Below are 14,120 nucleotides of genomic sequence, written 5' to 3'. Positions count from 1 at the left end.
CAGAAGCCCCACCCCTTATCGACTCCACCCATTTTGTCCCCTGTATTTTGCTTGCGTGAACAAATTCTCACAATGTATCACATATTAAGGGGTCTCTCAGTACTAGTATATCCAATAGGGAGCAGGGGCCCTATTATGGGATATACTGTGAGAGACACCCTATTATGGGATACACTGACTGAGAGTGGCACAAACCCCACAGTACAGACCCCCTAGCACAAACCCCACAGTACAGACCTCCTAGCACTAATCCCACAGTACAGACCCCCTAGCACAAACCCCACAGTAGAGACCCCCTAGCACAAACCCCACAGTAAAGACCCCCTAGCACAAACCCCACAGTAAAGACCCCCTAACACAAACCCCACAGTACAGGCCCCCTAGCACAAACCCCACAGTACAGGCCCCCTAGCACAAACCCCACAGTACAGACCCCCTAGCACAAACCCCACAGTACAGACCCCCTAGCACAAACCCCACAGTACAGACCCCCTAGCACAAACCCCACAGTAGAGACCCCCTAGCACAAACCCCACAGTAAAGACCCCCTAGCACAAACCCCACAGTAAAGACCCCCTAGCACAAACCCCACAGTACAGGCCCCCTAGCACAAACCCCACAGTAAAGACCCCCTAGCACAAACCCCACATTACAGGCCCCCTAGCACAAACCCCACAGTACAGGCCCCCTAGCACAAACCCCACAGTACAGACCCCCTAGCACAAACCCCACAGTACAGGCCCCCTAGCACAAACCCCACAGTACAGGCCCCCTAGCAATAATCCCACAGTACAGGCCCCCTAGCACAAACCCCACAGTACAGACCCCCTAGCACAAACCCCACAGTACAGACCCCCTAGCACAAACCCCACAGTACAGGCCCCCTAGCACTAATCCCACAGTACAGACCCCCTAGCACTAATCCCACAGTACAGGCCCCCTAGCACTAATCCCACAGTACAGACCCCCTAGCACTAATCCCACAGTACAGGCCCCCTAGCACTAATCCCACAGTACAGGCCCCCTAGCACTAATCCCACAGTACAGGCCCCCTTTCAATGTAGTGACCAGCGTACATGCCCCCTTTCAATGTAGTGACCAGCGTGCCCCTTTCAATGCAGTGACCAGCGTACATGCCCCCTTTCAATGCAGTGACCAGCGTGCCCCTTTCAATGCAGTGACCAGCATACATGTCCCCTTTCAATGCAGTGACCAGCGTACAGGCCCCCTTTCAATGTAGTGACCAGCGTACATGCCCCCTTACAATGTAGTGACCAGCGTACATGTCCCCTTTCAATGTAGTGACCAGCGTACATGCCCTCTTTCAGTGCAGTGAAAAGGGTACAGGCCCCCTTTCAATGCAGTGACAAGGGTACAGGCCCCCTTTCAATGCAGTGACCAGCGTACATGCCCCCTTTCATCCATCCATGATGATATATATATAATGTAACAGGAAGTCAGCTAAATCTGGGAATGTAGTCACAGGAAGGAGATACATTTCTACCTGATTTAGAAAGTCCATTAATTAATTTAGGGTGTTGGCTACAGAGCTAGCCAGCAGGAAGTTGAAAGGCCTTCACCTGTTCAGAATGAGGGAGTTAAGGCTCTATAATTTGTTCAGAGAAATTCCTATTGTTTGCTGCCTCCAGAAGCTGTGTCCTGAAGCCATGTGGGCTGGGAGCAGGAGGACAGTCAGCGTGTGCCTCCCGACAGGATGTGTGGGCCTGGGAGAAGACCCCCCGGAGTGATGTGTGCCCGGGACGGTAACCAAGGGTGAATACGTCTCAAAGGTGAGAAGACGAACTGTTGATGTGAAAGAAACAAAGGACTGTGTTGCCCTGTGAAGCTATTATAAAAGGACTATTGAGTGTCCGCTGTAGGACAAGGAAGTCTGCCCGACGGTAGGTTGGAGACAGACACTTAGGCAGGTTCCAGTTGTGAGAAGGTAGCCGCCCACAGAGGCAAGGATTTATTTTCTGTTTTATTTTATTTTGGATGTTTTGCTGCATACAGCCTGGTGAAGAAAACACCATTTAATAAACCACACTGTTTGTTTGCAAGCACTTGTCGGCTACCTCTCTGGGAAAACGCACCCCCCAAGGGGTCATCCACACCCGCCACCGAGCTAATCCCTCACATATGGTGGAGGTATGCAGTGGGCATAAGCAGAGATCCCTGCAAGGAAGTGCAAATGTTTGATGAACTTTATCTGGTGCATGAGATTGCACAATCTATGTGTGCAGGAGAGAAGATCCTGACAGAAAAAAAAAAAGTGTTTTAAAGAGACAGCGGTCTCAAAATTATTTGATGAACTTTGTTGTGTCTGGTGCAAGTGACTGCACAAACTGTGTGTGCAGGAAAAGAGATCTTGCAAGAGAGAGAGAAAAACTACATGTGTTAAAGAGACAGTGGTCTGAAAAATTTTTGCTGGACTGTGAAAAATTTGTTTGTGGAGTTATTGAAGATGGGGCGTTCAAAACGCCTGAAGAATGCAAAGATAGATGAAATGAGAGACCGGATTCTATGGATGGAGGGGATGTTGCCGTCTGAACCAGCCCCATCCATGCCTAAAGAGAGTCTACTAAAGAGGAAGGTTGTTGTCCCTAGCAACACTGATGAAACCGCTATGGAGACGCAGTGTGCTCAGATGAAAAGTAAACTCAAAATGGAGGAGATGTTGAAACATCTGATTATATCAAATGCAGCTCAACAGCAAGCAAATGCAGCTCAACAGCAGGCAAATGCGGATTTTCAGCAGAGCTTTGCAGCTCAACAAAAGGCTCATCAAGAGAGCATGGCAGGCTGGAAACAGAGACGCCAGCAGCCAATGGAGGCCATCGGTTTGGAGGAAACCGAGTATGTGTGCAGGGCTGAGTTGGATGCCTTGCAACGGAAAATGGAAGAAAAGGAACAAGCCTTGGAATTGCTTAAAATGGAGCATAGAAACTTGCAGGAAATGAATGAACTACTCAAGTCTCATGTGTTACAGTGGGAAGAATCCACTGCTCTTCTTTTGGTCGAGTTGCAAAAACGCAGAGAGACTATAATGGAGAAAGATACCATCCTCATGGAAAAGGAAAGTGAAATTCAGACTTTGCAGAAGCAAAGTATGGCTGATATGTTGGAGTTGCGTAATCAGCTGGAAAAAAGTCTTCAGTCTTTGGGAGCTACAAAAATAGACCTGCAGGAGTCGCAGGAACAGAATGTCGCTCTGAAAACGACATTGTCTCTCAGCGACAACGAGAAAAGTGAAAGAGAGGCTAAATTACTGAGTACTGTGTATGAGCTCACTACTTTGAGCAATGTGGTAAATGAATGGCGTGCGGACTGTGAAAGTTGGAAAGGGGAAGCCCAACGTGTCCAGCAGCAGTTAAAGGAGAAAGAAGCCTGTGTGGCAGAATTACATTCTTATTCCCAGATGCTAGCCAATGAGGTGAAGGCTCTTATGCAGGGAAAAGGAGATTGTGAACATAAGAGGGAAAAAGTAGAGGCACAGCTTCTGGAATCGCAAGTCAAGGTGTCAGAAGGTGACCGATTGTGTGCTAAGCTGTCAGAGAAGGCAAACCGACTGCAGGTTGAGTTGGACAATGTTACAAATCAGCTTTCTCAAGCAGACAGCAAATCTAGAGAAATTGCGGAAGATTTTTCTATCTTGGAATCGCAGCTGCAAGACACGCAGGAACTCTTACAGGAAGAGAGGTGTCAAAGGCTGAGTTTTAGCACAAAGCTCAAACAAATGGAAGATGAGAAAAATGGCTTCCTGGAACAATTAAAAGAGGAGGCGGAAGCAAAGAAAAACCTATCAGAGCAAGTCGCAACATTGCAAGCTCAGATAGCGGATATGAAAAAACGCATGGAAGAAAGCGTTGGTTCATTACAGTGTGTTGAAGATGTGAAAAAGAAGTTTGATCAGATGCTTGGTGAAGAGAAGACTGTGTCTGCAAAATATGCAGAAGAACGCGCACGTGCAGAAACGGAGGTGCGTGATAACGAGAGCAAAGCCCTGTTCTTGGCTCGCTCTTTGGAGGAAGCTCTAGAGTGTAAGGCTGAACTAGAAAGTGTTAAACAGCTGCGTACAGAAATGGAAGAATTGGTCAGCTCCAAGGATGATGTTGTGAAAAGCGTTCAGGAGCTAGAAAAGTCTAAGCGAGCCTTAGAACAGCAAGTAGAAGAGATGAAGATTCCGTTGCAGGAACTGGAAGAGGAATTCCAGGCAACAGAGGATCTGTCCCAAAGAGGGGATAGTGTGCCTGATGCAGTTTTTAAAAGGATCAGTGTTTTGGGGTCTGTCCTGAGTGAGCCTCAGAAATGTGACGACATGTGGCTTGAATCACCCCTTTGGAATAAACCGTTCCTTCAAAAACTTCAAGCATTGGAAAATGTATCATTAGAGCTTCAGCAAACAAAGGAGCTGAGTAAGAAATGTGGTGATTTCTCAGTTCAGGCTGAAAACCTAGTGGAGAAAACTAAGGCTGTTGGTGAAAACGTGAAGCAAATGAATAAGTGCCTTTCAGGGAGTGTTTCCAAAATGGAACTGGTGAAAGACGGGTGGCAGAAGTTTGATCGTGATCTTGAGATGCATTCCATGTGGAATTCAGATAGAGAAAAAGAACTAGGTGACCTTGAGCGGTCAAATAGTTCAGCAGAAAGTGCATTGAAGAAACCTGTAAAAGAATGTGTTGCAGTTCCATGCTTCTTCACTGATGCAGAGAGGAGGTCTATAATGGATACCACCCAGATCGCTGGGTTCAACTGTGTTGTTGCCTTTGACCCCTATGTTGGTGGAAGGAAAGTTGATGATGTTCTGGTTGGCTTCTTCTGTGAAGAGTTTGGCAAGAAATATAAACTGAATATCAAATCAAATAGTAGGCCTTTACTGCGACTCGCTCAGGAGGGCGAAAAGTTTAAGAAGTTGATGAGTGCAAATGCTTCAGATCTGCCTATGAATATGAAATGTTTGGTGAATGATATTGATATCTCTGGGAAAAGGAACAGGGGTCACTTTGAAGAAATGTGTGACAGCCTGTTGTCTCAATTGGAAAATCCTCTGCACAGCATCTTAGAGCAAGCAAAGCTCAAGAAGGAAGATCATTCCCTTTTACAACAAAAAGTCAATGATTGTGTACAGATGTATGGAGAGGCAACTCAAGTCACAGAGGGATGTCAAGAGTCCCTACTTGGAACAAAGCTTAGTGAAGCAAAGGTTCTCAAAGTTTTGTGGAAAACATTTATGGATTGCAGAGAGAGGCGTCTTAAGAATGTTGAAGACATTAAGACTAGCCCAATTGAGTTGCCTATGGATCACGGTCCTCCATGGTGGATTGGACAGACGGTTATGAGGGACAAGCTGTCTGACATTTATGAGAAAGCTGTCAATGAAGATGACAGAAACGAGAAGGAGCGAAATGATGCCAAAAATGCAGTTGAAGAATGTGTATATGAGATGAGAGACAAACTGTGTGGCATTTATGAGAAATCCGTCAATGAAGATGACAAAACAGTTTCATCCGGAAGCTTGAGGATAATAGGAGGCTTATCAGTGAGTCAGCAGTGCTTGACACATGCGTGCCTGGAAATCTGTGTCCCAACCCTAGGGTTGAAACAAGAGGGGGGGGTATGTAACAGGAAGTCAGCTAAATCTGGGAATGTAGTCACAGGAAGGAGATACATTTCTACCTGATTTAGAAAGTCCATTAATTAATTTAGGGTGTTGGCTACAGAGCTAGCCAGCAGGAAGTTGAAAGGCCTTCACCTGTTCAGAATGAGGGAGTTAAGGCTCTATAATTTGTTCAGAGAAATTCCTATTGTTTGCTGCCTCCAGAAGCTGTGTCCTGAAGCCATGTGGGCTGGGAGCAGGAGGACAGTCAGCGTGTGCCTCCCGACAGGATGTGTGGGCCTGGGAGAAGACCCCCCGGAGTGATGTGTGCCCGGGACGGTAACCAAGGGTGAATACGTCTCAAAGGTGAGAAGACGAACTGTTGATGTGAAAGAAACAAAGGACTGTGTTGCCCTGTGAAGCTATTATAAAAGGACTATTGAGTGTCCGCTGTAGGACAAGGAAGTCTGCCCGACGGTAGGTTGGAGACAGACACTTAGGCAGGTTCCAGTTGTGAGAAGGTAGCCGCCCACAGAGGCAAGGATTTATTTTCTGTTTTATTTTATTTTGGATGTTTTGCTGCATATAGCCTGGTGAAGAAAACACCATTTAATAAACCACACTGTTTGTTTGCAAGCACTTGTCGGCTACCTCTCTGGGAAAACGCACCCCCCAAGGGGTCATCCACACCCGCCACCGAGCTAATCCCTCACAATAATGATATCTGCACACTCTGGTCTGGGCCCGGCCTGGGTAACTTGATAAATCTTGCACAGTGACCTGCCTGTACCTACCTGTTCTGGCCTGGGTCCATCCATCCATCATGGATGGATGGACCCAGGCCAGGCCAGAACAGGTAGGTACAGGCAGGTCACGGTGCAAGATTTATCAAGTTACCCAGGCCGGGCCCAGACCAGACTAGTGCTGTGCTTCATCATGGATGGCGGCAATGGCATTGGCAATTTGGCATGGCAATGGCTGCTGGCTGGCTGGCATGGCAATGGCTGCTGGCTGGCTGGCATGGCATTGGCTGCTGGCTGGCTGGCATGGCATTGGCTGCTGGCTGGCATGGCAACGGCTGCTGGCTGGCTGGCTGGCTGGCATGGCAACGGCTGCTGGCTGGCTGGCTGGCATGGCAACGGCTGCTGGCTGGCTGGCTGGCATGGCAACGGCTGCTGGCTGACTGGCTGGCATGGCAACGGCTGCTGGCTGGCATGGCAACGGCTGCTGGCTGGCTGGCATGGCAATGGCTGCTGGCTGGCTGGCATGGGCTGCTGGCTGGCATGGCAACAGCTGCTGGCATGGCAATGGCTGGCTGGCATGGGCTGCTGGCTGGCTGGCATGGCAACAGCTGCTGGCATGGCAATGGCTGGCTGGCATGGGCTGCTGGCTGGCATGGCATGGGCTGCTGGCTGGATGGCATGGCAATGGCTGGCTGGCTGAGGCCTGAGGACTCACTTACCGTTACCGCCGCGCTGCTGCACACAGGTCTGGAGACCTGGTCTGGATTCGGATTCCGGATGGATGCACGGTCTCGTCTCTGCAGTACCACTGCCGCCGACGCCGTCCCGTCCGTCCACGTCCACGAAGAAGAGGCCCGGCCCGCCGCCACCCGATCCGACTCGCCGAGTCCTGGACTGGTCTCCGACTCCGTCTCCTCTTCAGTGAGTCCTCCTGCTCCAGGCTCCTTCCTGTCACGGTGAGTGGTGACTGGTGGTGAGTGCGGAGCTGCGGATGGGACCGACCACCGTCCACCGAAGTCTTCTCCGCTGCTGCTGGGCTGGCTGCGCGACACATTCGGGCGGTCGGGTGGCAAGGAAGTCAGTCTGAAGGCGGATTCCGGAAGCGGTGATCTTGACGCCGGCTGATGTCCCACTGTGATTGGTCCAGGCTGGAGACTGGACCAATCACAGCCAGGATATCACGAAGGTGGGGTGGTCAGGCGTTCCTTCCGGCGCCCAGGTTACGCCCCCTTACGCCCCCAGAAGGCAGCCAATCGGCGCCTTTTCTGGGTCGTAAACCCCACCCCCCCTTTAGCCACCACATAGGTCGGCGAGTCCTGCGAACCGATTTTTTTTTTTTTGTAACTTTATTGTTCTTTTTGTCTTTTTTTTTTCTCCTTTTTTTTAGGGGGGCGGCGCCCTGGCGCCCCCTATGCACGGGCCGCCACTGGTCAGGATGCCAAGTGGTTTTATTCATCATGTCTATATCAATCATGTATTTATTTCTAATATATATTTTCATGTACTTGTATTATGTATTTACTGTATCTATCATGAATTGTTATGTCAGTTCTCAAATACATATATATTTTTACTTCATTCAGGAATTGGTTTTTTTGCATTTATTTTCCCTGTATTGTTCCATTTTTCTCTAACCAACTTGTTAACATATGTACTCTATCTCATGTGGTAAAGTGGTTGGCCTCACTCAAAGTTCCATGACCTCCTTTATGTATTTTTTTGTATACATATTTAGGGATGGAGGTCCCCCACTGTGGTTGCTCCGGGTCAATCCACTATTTTTAGATATTACACCCTGAGGAAAAGAGGTTTAGTTTGATAAGGCACTGTGTATTAAAAACAATTTCAATTTTTATTTTGTCCTTTTTGCATGTCATTGTTGTTGATCTACTGCATCCCCTTTTCAGCCACTTTGTGTCTACTCCAAGCAGGGGCTGAATGGCAACTTTCAGCCCAGGGGGCAAGTACAAACCAGAGGTCCATGGTGCAGCGAATCGGCCCCCCCTTCCTACTCTCCCTCTTCCCCAGCATCCTCCTGACCCCCATTCCAGGCTGAAGCTCTGCTCCGGGTACTCTCTACTCAGAGGCCGAAACCGGGTACCCAACCGGGCCAGCAGGGGGCAGTTGGAGGGAGCTGGGACAGCTCGGTTGGGGCTCCAGTGGGGCATGGAACCGGCCTCTGCTCAGACACAGTTTACACGATCCATCCTGGGGGGGGGGGGCCTGCACTCTGTCCTTGTTTTCATCCTGCACTCAGTAGGTTAGCGGCAGGGACTATTTACTTTTTTTTTTACCAAGAATCCTTTAGGCATGTCTGTGGCAGAAGCAGTGCAGCCTTTTTATGGGGCATTAGGGCGGCCCAGAGGGCAATCGCCCCCCTGCCTCCTGGCCCAGTCCTCCCCTGACTCCAAGGATGCATGCACACTTTAATTCATACCCGCTACTGATTAACTGCTTCCGGACAATCAACACAAGGCTCTGTACAGAGAGAGAACAATCTCTCTGTTTCTTATCCCTGCAAAGCAGGGATAAGATACAAAGATAGATTTAGTAAAAAGCACATAATGCACACTTTACCCATTTATAGGCACACATTTAACCAGGGCTGGCCCAAGACATTGTGCTGCCTGGGTCCAAGAATAAAATGCGGCCCCCCCCTCCATAAAAAAAAAAAAAAATCACACCCAACAAAAGGATGCATGCATACTTTAATTCATACCCGTTACTGATTAACTGCTTCCGGACAATCAACTCAGGGCTCTGTACAGAGAGAGAACAATCTCTCTGTTTCTTATCTCTGCAAAGCAGGGATACGATACAAAAGAGAGATTTAGTAAAAAGCACATAATACACACTTTACACATTTATAGGCACACATTTAACCATGCCTGGCTCAACACATTGTGCTGCCTGGGTCCAAGAATAAAATGCTGACCCCCGCCAAAAAAAAAAAAAAAATCACACCCAACAAAAGGCCCCCCCACATCCATTCTTTTATATAAATATAAAATTTAGAAAATATTACATATTCTGTTATCTTCTTCCATAACTCACCACCGAACCGGTCCACCAAACACTCACTTTCTGTCCTCAGTCCTCCTGTCACTCCTGTGTCTGACACCACCCTAGTAGATCCAGCCTGCCCTGCGTGAGTTGGAGTGCGCTGATGTCATTGCGCTCACCATGATCACGTGAGAGACGTTCCCCAGAGGAGACACTCTGCCTCCTGATGCTCATCAAATACAAAAGGGGTGCAGCGCTAAAATAGAAATCAGACTGTATAATTGTGAAAAAGTCCTGACTGAACAATTAAATCACAAATACTGTGCAAGCTTAAAATAAAGATAAAGAAGAGTCCTTTAAATGCCACAAATCCAAGCCATAAGATCAAGGGAAACCCGTGCTGTGAAGGATGAAACTAATGCACCTCTTCATAAGTGACTCCATCACCAGAGTGTGTGCTAGCCTCTCACCTCAATTCTCAGACCTCTAGGGTCATAGCGCAGTGTGTTTTCAAACACCTGATGGGCTCCCAATCTGCTCAGCTTTGCCTCCAACCTCCAACCTCAGACCGATCATAGAGTAAGAGATTCCGTCATAGAGGAGGGGACAAAAGGACATCTAGTGCTCTCCGTATATATATAACAGTTTATTAAATAATAAAAGGTATTGCACTTACAAACATGGCACTATCCCAGTGCAAAACGAACAGCATATGTATAAAACAGCACAGCCAGCTGGCCGCTCGGTGTGCGATCCCTTCGGAGCGTCGCGGGTGACGTCACAGCTCCTCCCCCGTACGCGTTGCGTCAGTGGGCGTGACTTCTTCAGCGGGGTACGTGGAGGGCGGCACCCGCACGCTATTTATTGATGCTGCTAAGCAACCGGACCAATCGTCCCAGGGCGGAACAGGAAACTCTCAGGTTTCCATTTTAGAATAGGGAAAGAGAGCCAGCCCTACTTCCTGGTGACTCCGGAGCGAACAAAAACTCTTATTTACAGACCGGAAACTGGGGAAAAGACACGGTTCAGTTCCTCTCTGCCTCTGTCGATGTAATTAGGAGCTAATAAATATACTATTGCACTTCGTAGATGCTAGGGGCACAGAACCTTTAACAGGACATAAAGTGACAATGCATTGTGCATAATATAATAACCTAAAAGTTTCCAAAAAAACTCTTTTTTTAAAAAACTCTTTTTTTCTTTAAAAGTCTTTTTGAAAAAATGGCAAATGTCAAATAAGATAGTAAATACAATTCTAAGATCTTCTCATAAAAGCTAAAAAAGACGTGTAACCGCGATGCTCCGTATGGATCTTACAAACACATGTATATATAAAAAACATAAAAAACATCTAAAAATCAGCAATTATCATCTATTGGAAATAAAACAATTCAGATCAAATTCTACATTTAACCCCCCTGGTACTAAAACTTTAGTCTGGTAAATCCAGAATGATTCTCTTCGACTTAGTTGCCTAGTAAAGTTACCTCCCCTCCAATGTCTGGTAGTTTTCTCAATCCCCCAAAACTTTAATCCAGTAGGGTCACAGTGATGGTATCTTTTAACCCCTTCCGTACCGCGTCATGTCAAATGACGTCGGCACAAATCCTTTCTCGATCCGGGCGGACGTCATATGACGGCGCCCGGATCTCCCCGCTACTGCGCGCCCCCGGGGGCGCGCAGCGCGGCGATCGGGGGTGAGGCTCGTCCCTCGGACTGAGCCCAACCCCGATCAAGGTAAACAGCCAATGAAATTGGCTGTTTACCACGTGATCGGCTGTGTCAATCACAGCCGATCACATGAGCGGCTCCAGCGCGAGCCGCTCGTTCCTTCCTTAATGCGCGCCCCCGGGGGCGCGCAGCGCGGCGATCGAGGACGAGGCTCGTCCCTCGGACAGAGTCGATCCCCGATCTAGGTAAAGAGCCAATGAAATTGGCTCTTTACCACGTGACCGGCTGTGTCCAATCACAGCCGGTCACAAATGTCATCAGAGAACACGGTAACTAGCTGTCACCGTGTTCTCCTCCTCACACACTGATCCTGTGTGAGGAGGAGATTGTGGTAACAGCTAGTTACCAACTACAGTGCACCCTAAACACACTGATTGTCCCCCCCCCCAATAAAGAGCACCTGTCACTATCCCATCAAAGTACCCGAGTACCTGTCACCAGCCCATCAGGTACTCTGATGACAGGTACTCGGGTACTCTGATGGGCTGATGACAGGTACTCGGGTACTCTGATGACAGGTACTCAGGTACTCTGATGACAGGTACTCGGGTACTCTGATGACAGGTACTCTGATGGGCTGGTGACAGGTACTCGGGTACTCTGATGACGGGTACTCGGGTACTCTGATGACGGGTACTCGGGTACTCTGATGATGGGTACTCGGGTACTCTGATGACAGGTACTCGGGTACTCTGATGACAGGTACTCGGGTACGCTGATGACGGGTACTCGGGTACTCTGATGACAGGTACTCGGGTACGCTGATGACGGGTACTCGGGTACTCTGATGACGGGTACTCGGGTACTCTGATGACAGGTACTCGGGTACTCTGACGACAGGTACTCTGGTACTTTGAGTACTCGTCATCGGAGTACCCGAGTACCTGTCACCTACCCATCAGAGTACCCAAGTACCTGTCACCTACCCAACAGAGTACCCGAGTACCTTCCACCTGCTCATCAGAGTACCTGACACCTGAAGTTCCCGAGTACTTGCCACCTGCTCATCATTACCCATCACTACTCATCAGTACTCATCAGTACCCATCAGTACCTATCACCTATTAGTATCAGTACTGATCCCATGATGATAAATAAATTTGCCACACTGGGAGCAAACCGTCCTCCCTACAAGTGAAAGGAGTTGCTATGGGAGGACGGTTTGCTCCCAGTGTGGCAAATTTATTTATGTCGCACTGGGAGGAGGAGGTGATCTTCACAAACCGTCCTCCCCAGCTGAGTTGTTATCGTCGTTTCATCGACGATCTCCTCCTAGTTTGGAGAGGAGATATGACCAGTCTGCAGCAATTCATGAACCATCTTAGTTCCAATAATAGAAACATTGAACTAACTTGGAATGTAAACACCGAAAGCATTATATTCTTGGATTTGGAGATTTTTAAAAATGATGGGTGTCTAAAAACTCGTACCTACTTCAAACCCACTGATCGTAACTCCTATATACCGACAGGAAGTTGCCACCATAATCTTTGGCTATGTAATATCCCCAGAGGGCAGTTTTTAAGGATGAAACGAAACTGTTCTCAGGAAGAAGACTTTCGCTCACAGTCCAAAATATTAGCCTCTAGGTTTTTAGAAAAAGGTTATGCTCCAGAACACATAGAGAAGGAACTGTCTAGAGTGAGTGAGATCGAACGAGAAACTACTCTTATGCCCTCTAAAAAAATGGCTACCAGTAATGAATTTTGCTTTGTGCTGGACTATAATGTCCAGTACAAGAAGTTTGAAAACATTGTAGCCAAGTATTGGCCCATCCTACAACAAGACAGGGTATTGGGCCCGACCCTTCCATCAAAACCTAAATTTGTCTACCGAAGGGCGCCAACCCTGAGAGATCGGTTGGCACCAGGGGTTCTGGATCCCCCCATTAAATCTGATAATAGGCTCTTTCCATCTATGAAAGGTTTTTACGCCTGTGGAAGGTGTGCTGCATGCAAAACCTCAAAAGGTAACATCAAAAGAAGGAAGGAATTTTTAGCTACAGCCACACAGGAAGTGCATGTTTTGAGGGATTTCATTACATGTGAGACCAAAGGTGTAGTTTATATGCTCGAATGTAAATGCGGATATCAATACGTGGGCAGAACCACGAGGGCATTGCATGTTCGAGTAGGAGAGCATATGAACAGAATTAGACAGGGAAAGGATAAGCACAATGTCCCCAAACACTTTAAAAGATACCATCACTGTGACCCTACTGGATTAAAGTTTTGGGGGATTGAGAAAACTACCAGACATTGGAGGGGAGGTAACTTTACTAGGCAACTAAGTCGAAGAGAATCATTCTGGATTTACCAGACTAAAGTTTTAGTACCAGGGGGGTTAAATGTAGAATTTGATCTGAATTGTTTTATTTCCAATAGATGATAATTGCTGATTTTTAGATGTTTTTTATGTTTTTTATATATACATGTGTTTGTAAGATCCATACGGAGCATCGCGGTTACACGTCTTTTTTAGCTTTTATGAGAAGATCTTAGAATTGTATTTACTATCTTATTTGACATTTGCCATTTTTTCAAAAAGACTTTTAAAGAAAAAAAGAGTTTTTTAAAAAAAGAGTTTTTTTGGAAACTTTTAGGTTATTATATTATGCACAATGCATTGTCACTTTATGTCCTGTTAAAGGTTCTGTGCCCCTAGCATCTACGAAGTGCAATAGTATATTTATTAGCTCCTAATTACATCAACAGAGGCAGAGAGGAACTGAACCGTGTCTTTTCCCCAGTTTCCGGTCTGTAAATAAGAGTTTTTGTTAGCTCCGGAGTCACCAGGAAGTAGGGCTGGCTCTCTTTCCCTATTCTAAAATGGAAACCTGAGAGTTTCCTGTTCCGCCCTGGGACGATTGGTCCGGTTGCTTAGCAGCATCAATAAATAGCGTGCGGGTGCCGCCCTCCACGTACCCCGCTGAAGAAGTCACGCCCACTGACGCAACGCGTACGGGGGAGGAGCTGTGACGTCACCCGCGGCGCTCCGAAGGGATCGCACACCGAGCGGCCAGCTGGCTGTGCTGTTTTATACATATG

Source organism: Pelophylax lessonae (genome assembly GCF_965119305.1).
Source record: "Pelophylax lessonae genome assembly, chromosome: 9".
Taxonomy (NCBI): domain Eukaryota; kingdom Metazoa; phylum Chordata; class Amphibia; order Anura; family Ranidae; genus Pelophylax; species Pelophylax lessonae.
Note: the sequence above shows the minus strand (reverse complement) of the source record.